Here is a 7125-nt window from a genome sequence, read left to right as displayed (position 1 = left end):
CTCCGCCACTGCTTCTAAGCATCCGGCGAAGGCAACAAGGCCTGAAAGTCTCGAATGAAAACAAAGCAAGGCATAACCGCATAAGGAAAAAAGAAGCTGTGAAGAAAGGAAAGGTTCAAACCTTCTCCCAACAGTTCTTCGGTTCTCTTCTGGATCGATGATATATCTTCAGGATCAGACGAAGAAGGGATTGGTTACCCAGATGTTGGGGACGTCGCCGAGTCAGAGTCTGATGAAGAAAAACCCAACCTGGCTAATGGAAAGCTGACCCCCTTGGGCAACGGATGCAACGTAACGTCAACATATCCCCGGAAATTGTCAAGGTTACTCCTCGAAGGTTCAAAAGGGAATCAAAGAAAATAAGGTTCGAACCCAGACCTACATATATGTGATGGATACCATAGATGCTGGAGATAATATACATGGAAGTTCTGTAGCCCATGAATCAAGCCATTCAACCAGGGTTAAAGATAACTGCAATGTGGAAGGCAACAAGGCTGGTGAAAATAGTTTCATGCCATACATTAAACTAAATAATGTTCAATACGATGCAGAAAATGACTAGGAAGCACATAGTTGATTACAGCAGCAGCCTAAAACAAACTAGTACTGCAAGTACTTGTGAGCATTGATGTGCAAGTGGGAACCATCTTGGATGATCTACTCGTATGACACAGAGCCTCCAGTATACTACACGCCCCAGTGGCGTCGGCATTGCTGTGCTCGATGACGCCGGCGCTGCGGAGGCCATGGTCCTGCAGGAGACGGGATGCTGACGCAGAGGGGGAGACAGCGGTGGCGGACTGCACGGCGGCCATGCCCAAGTCCAAACTCAGAGCCCATCTGTTAGACAACAAAATTCATGTAAGATTGGAAAAAAGGAAGCAAACTATATGACAAAAGAGGTCAAATTCAACATGTGTTTCACTTAATACTCCTATTTATTCAGATTTACATCTCCCTAAAATTCCCAACAACAGAAGTTACGAGTTCTTGAGAAACAGCTATACAATTCACACAAGATTGGAAAAAGGAAAGCAAAACTAAATGATCATATGCAACACTACACCATGTTGTTTTCATTCAGGCATCAACACAAACAAATGCTGGCCGCAACTGCCAAGACGTCTCCATGGGGGCTATCCTAGTGAGCCTAGTTACCAGGCGCCGGAGTGGGATCATCAGGTGCTTTTCATCACCTATATTGTGTTATGACATGCCATCAGCAAGAAAATGGAGCAGGAATCACCAAAATTAGAGATGATCCAAGATCTACTAGAGAAGAGATAATCGCACAACATTTTTTTTACCAAACCTGGTTCGGTTGTAGCTAGCTCCATGAATCGAAAATTTCGCACGGGATTTTATAGCAGCATCGAGCCCTGTATCAGGCGGGGGAGGTGGAGGTCAAACACCTTGACTGCAGCGGACGCGCGGAAGTGGTGAGGTGCTGATACTAATTGCTGAGCCTCCTCAAGCTCACAAACAAATTAAAAAGTTCTGAGATAAAAAGAGAGGTTCAGAAAAATAGACCTGCAACAAAAAAAATCCATTACCGATCCATGGTGCGGGTCGTGGGGAACTGATCTCCAAACTCACGAACAGAAAATCGCAGAAGCCCTCTCATTGTCCATAATAGCCGCAATAAGAAGTCCATTGGAAAGAAAGAGAAGTTAAGGGAAGAACTCATGCTGATGTTGCCAAGTTCTCAGTATGAAAAAAAGTGTTGATGTTCACGAAATCAAGCACTGCCTCGCCAGTGGCTATTTCAACAAATCCAACATCAAATCCGCTTTCCAAATCCAAGGGAATGGACCATGAGGAGCAGTAGTGAATAACAACCAAAATGGTTCTGCTTCTTCATTTAGAAAACCACACCAAATGAATTAAAAGAGGGAATCAACTCTGAGGCCAATGAAATTTACCAGATAGAAAAAACAGAACACTCTGAACGAATTTTTAGCCAGGAAAAAGACGTGCATTCTTTTCTGGCATTCCATCAAACAGTGTTCTTTTAATTAAGACATTCATTTGAACAGTTGACGCACAGTTTGAACTAGAGAACAAATCTCAGAGACTACAGAGAATAAGATGCAGTCAAAACTAATTCAGTTGGACCATAACAAATACATCAGTGCAGAAAAATGTAGAACATGCCGTGGGAGTTGAAGCTGCTTCTCCTACTACTCTGGCTGCTGCAGCTTGTCGTTTCCTCTCCAAGACAACCAACTAAAAAATCATAGGGGAGAAGCAAGAACAGCAGAAAAGAGGCAAGACCTCTCGCTGCTGCAACGTGTCGTTCCCTCTCCAACACATGACCTATCCACGGAACACCATTCCTGTGATTGTCCACACAGTCCATTCCATTGCTTGTCTCATCTGATATTCTCAACAGCCAACACCAAAATAGAATTTAACCATGAATTAAAACAACACTTGCAGGGAGCTCCACTAAAGAAGGGAGGAGATTCAGAAATCGATTAAGGGAAATCAAACAACTTACCAAAATCTAATGAACTTCCAAAAATCAAATGAAACAACAAAGAGTTGAAGCATTTGTTCAGAACGATCAGAAGCCTGTGGATCAAATGAAGATTCAGACGAAAAGCTTAAATTTAGAGCTCCAAACCTATGAAAGCAAAACGCTAAGCTAGCAAAAAAAAAACGATCAGGCTCAAGTAATGTTTGGTGCCACCGCCGTCTCTAATTTCCTCGTGCGTGCCATTGTCTTCCTCCTCGTGACCCCCAATTTCTGGGCATGGTGAGCACAACGCAGCACCGTCATGATTTTTGCGAAGTATGGCGACCTCGAGGCAGCAGCTTGGGAGAGCAGGCCAAATACAATAATTGATGGATTCATCCCACGCACCTACTCAAACTTAGATTGTAAATAATAATCTAACTGCAAAGTGAGCGTGACAGAAATAGAATTGTTTACTGAATGGAGTGGAAAATGTACCTCATTCCCTGCCATAGTTGCGCTCGCCTTGGACTCCAGTACTCAAAATTAAACGGGGATGGAATAGAACAGCTATCGCTGGCTCGAGGGAAGAAGCGGGGATGGAGTTGGGTGTGAATCGACCGACGAAACTGGTGTGTCCCCAATGTTGTGGGTCGCACACGACGCCCGATGAAAATGGCAGCACCGGTGATGGCAGAGAGGCGTCGCAACAGCGTCTTCTCCCGAAAAAGTCCGGCGTTTCACTCCGGTGAACCCACGACGACGTAGCCGGTAAAGCTCCCCCGCCACGGCTCCGCCAAGCACATGGGTCCAGGCCGCAGAAGAGGGAGGGAGCCCGAGCATGATGAAGGGAAGGGGAGCTACGAGATGAGGGTGGGAGAGGGTTGGGGCGGTGCGACTCGCCGGGAAAAGGCGGGGCTCCCTGTGGATGGGAAGGGTGAGAGGGTTGGGGCGGCGGGATCTGGATGGGATGGAGAATGAGAGAGAGTGAGAGAGAGAGCGATGGGGTGGATAAACGAGAGAGAAACAGCGAGTATTCCTTCTGTTCAAAAAAAAAAACACAGCGAGTATTCCTTCTTTTTTTTTGAGAGAAACGGCGAGTAAGGGCGTGTTCGGCAATGACCCAGCTTCACAGAACTCCAGGGAATCAACTTCTCCTCCTCGCTTCTCACTCCAGGTGTTCGGGAGCCAGCGACAGCTTCTCGCGGAGCTGCAGCCCAGCTGGAGGGCAGTGGCCTGTTAGGAGTGCATTGGGCCGCTGGATGCAGCCCATTTCGAGGGAGAGAAGAGAGATTGTGTACCAAATCGTTTTTCTTACGAGGAACCAGCGAATCGTTTTCTTTAGCGGTGGCAGATCGCCGGTAATATCATCCAACTCTCGCTTTTCCTTTCGGTGGAGTTGGGCTTTCGTTGCTTCTCATTTTTGCACTATGGGATCCATCGGCTTCTCGTTTCCAGCTTCTATGAGCTAAACTGTTCGGGACTGCTTCACTCGAGGATTTTGAGAAGATAGAAGCTGGAGAAGATCAGAACAGGCCCTAAGGGGGTGTTTGGTTTAGGGACTTTTTAGTCCCAGAGACTAAAAAAAGTCTCTAAAAAGTCCCTAGGAACCAAACGGGAGGGACTTTTTCTACAGGGACTAGAAAAAAACTCTACTGGAGAGTCTTTTTGATTAACCCCTGGGACTAGAAAAAGTCTTAGGACTTCTGAACCAAACACCCCCTAAGTTCGGACGATAATGTACATAGGCCGATGGTTCTCCAGAACCTTTTGTATGGCTGCCAAACCTGTCGCCCTGCCCAGCCTACTACTGCGCGTCAAGATGGCAACGGGGGCAAAACCCATCCGTCTCAAACCTATTCCCACGAGAAAATCATAAACCTGTCCCCGTCCCCGTCATCGTATCCGGGACTAGTTTTCTGCCCGTCCCCTAAACCCATCGGGTTTCGGGGAACCCACGATAAAATCAAAATATTTAAACAAACATAATAGCGACAAAGAATAACATTTCAGCAGCAAAACAAGCACATTTTAGCAGTATAACTTGAGTAAATTTCAACAAAAAACAATAGTAGATGATTCAACAGCTATATAAGTTCTGAAATAGAACTTATAGTTCACAAATCACTTTAAAGTTGGAATCATCATGACATCTTTCACATCTCCAAGCATCCAAAGGACCATCTTCAAATCTTCCAATGCCAAATGAAAGTGCCAAGTTCTAGGGAAGATTAAAATTCGCTCAAGCTAAAGTTAAACATGAGAAAAATATGCATATTAGTATATGAAATTTGCACGTACATGTACTTCACCTGCATTCATTCTTGAATGTCTTGAAGACAACTTCAAAAGCATTGTCCTTATTCATTGTCAGCATCTATGAGAATTAAATAAGCAGTAATGAACATCTTATAAAACATTGCAGCAAGATAATGCTAAACTTTATGATGATATGTAAAGAAAGACACACCTTTATATTTGTTTCTTATCCAATCTTGTGAACACATGAAGGCCTTTAAGATTTCGGGGGTAAGATGATTACAGTGGTAAAAAAATAATATAATTTCGCGGGTATTGCCGGATTTCGGGTTCGGGGACTACCGAAACGGGTGTACACTAGTAGAAAAAGGACCTAATGTGAGACACATTAGTCCCGGTTCGATTTTGGCCCGGTACTAATGGCACCATTAGTGCCGGTTCGAACGGCTATACATTAATGTCGGTCCGTGTTGAACCTTTAATACCGGTTCATGCCAGGAACCGGTGCTAAAGGGGTGGTGGCAGGCTGGCGGCGGGGCCCCCATGATCACCTTTAGTACCGGTTCGTGCCATGAACCGGGACTAAAGGGGTCTGACCTATAGTCCCGGTTGGAGACACAAACCGGGACTATAGGGCAATTTTCAAACTCTACCCCCTCCCCGTGTATCGTCATTTCAGTTTTGAAAAAAGCAAAAGAAAATGATAAAAACTTCAGAAAATAAAATCCTTCGAGAGGTAGTTATATTACTACACCTACTAGTTATTGAAATTTGAAAACTTAAATTTGGACATGTTTTGCAAAAAGTGTAGGGAAAATGTAAAACGACTATAACTTTTGCATACGATGTCGGGAAAAACGTATAATATATCAAAAAAATCAGCACAAAAATTCGCATCCGATGGAGACTGCCTACGGCCTGTTTGCAATTTTTTAGAATCCTCATATTCTAAAAGGAAAAAAAGATATGGTCAAATTTCAGTTTTTTTAAAAAAAATTGGTTAAATCTGGTCAAAATATTTATTCAAGAAGTATTAATGTTACTACATAATTATTCAAAAATATTAGTGTTACTAAATAATTATTTCAATTTTTTGAATTTTGGTCAAATTTGGTCAAACTATGGTCAAACTGTGGTCAAACTTATTCAAGAAATATTAGTGTTACTAAATAATTACTGTTTTTTAGAATAATAGTTTCAAACTCAAACGGTGAAACGTGTGACCTAATGCTCAAGCTAAATTGCGGAGGGTTAATAGGATTGACAGCTTACATTTGTCAGGAAAACAACAAGTGCTGACTTGGAATGTAGGGGGAATAGAACTCCGAAGTTAAGCGTGCTTAGGCTGGGGGAGTGAGAGGATGGGTGACCGGCCGGGAAGTTAGGTGATTTGAAATGAGTGATCCACACTTGAGCAGTTAAGAGAGGTGATTAGAGACTAAATCATCAAATAATTAAGAAAAATTAAAAATAAAAAAAATCATTTTTTTTCCAAAAATTTCAATTTTTTTAAAAAAACCTTTAGTACCGGTTGGTAACACCAACCGGTACTAAAGGTCCCCCATACCAGGGCGTGAGCTCATGCCACGTGGTCGCACTTTAGCGCCAGTTCGTGCCGAACCGGTACTAAAGGGGGGGGGGGCTTTAGTGCCCACCCTTTAGTGCCGGTTATGGAACCGGCACTAAAGGCCCTTACGAACCGATGCTAAAACTCCGTTTTCTACTAGTGGTAAACCCACGAAACGTGTCGGGTTGTATAATGTGCCCAATGAAAGTGCGTTGTATCGACTAGAGGGGGGTGAATAGGCGATTTTTATGAAAGTCTTCAAAACGTGGGAGTTATGAAGACAAACAGCAAAGATTATGCCTATTACTATGCAGCGGAAGTTAGATTACACTAGGCCAGCCATGGTCAAGTATTCAATAGAGTGAAAGCACAATGACAAACAGCTGCAGTGTAATAAGGATCAGGTAGGAAGAAGTTATGAAGCCAAACAGATCATACATTCACGTTGTGAAGACAAAAGATAGAGCAAGCATGCAATGGCTTCACAATGAGTAACAATAAGAAAAAGGAAGTGAAGATGAAACCAGTGACTCGTTGAAGACGATGATGTGTTGGACCAGTTCCAGTTGCTGTGACAACTGTACGTCTGGTTGGAGCGGCTAGGTATTTAAACCTTAGGACACACAGTCCCGGACACCCAGTCCTGAACACGCAGCTCAGGACACCAAGTCCTCACCGTATTCTCCTTGAGCTAAGGTCACATAGTCCTCGCCCAATCACTCTGGTAAGTCTTCAAGGTAGACTCCCAAACCTTCACAAACTTCGTTCACTGGCAATCCACAATGTCTCTTGGATGCTCTGAACGCGACGCCTAACCGTCTGGAGGATTCACAGTCCT

At 43.8% G+C, this 7125-nt stretch overlaps 1 long non-coding RNA gene across 6 annotated transcripts; it reads right to left on the bottom strand.

The window, feature by feature from the left end:
- Positions 1-453: 453 nt before the first annotated feature.
- LOC123105552 (uncharacterized) lies at positions 454-3473 on the bottom strand. 6 transcript variants are annotated; one of them, XR_006450930.1, is made up of 4 exons: positions 2960-3463; positions 1316-2869; positions 1070-1199; positions 499-843 (listed from the first exon to the last, which is right to left on the bottom strand). It is a non-coding gene; the product is annotated as an uncharacterized lncRNA (long non-coding RNA). The 6 variants fall into 6 exon arrangements; XR_006450933.1 differs by having other exon boundaries at positions 499-1199; positions 1316-1420; positions 1534-2869; positions 2960-3462; XR_006450935.1 differs by having other exon boundaries at positions 499-2379; positions 2504-2869; positions 2960-3464.
- Positions 3474-7125: the final 3652 nt, after the last annotated feature.

Source organism: Triticum aestivum, chromosome 5A (genome assembly GCF_018294505.1).
Source record: "Triticum aestivum cultivar Chinese Spring chromosome 5A, IWGSC CS RefSeq v2.1, whole genome shotgun sequence".
Classification (NCBI taxonomy): Eukaryota; Viridiplantae; Streptophyta; class Magnoliopsida; order Poales; family Poaceae; genus Triticum; species Triticum aestivum.
Note: the sequence above shows the minus strand (reverse complement) of the source record. Positions and strands in the feature narration are given on the sequence as shown.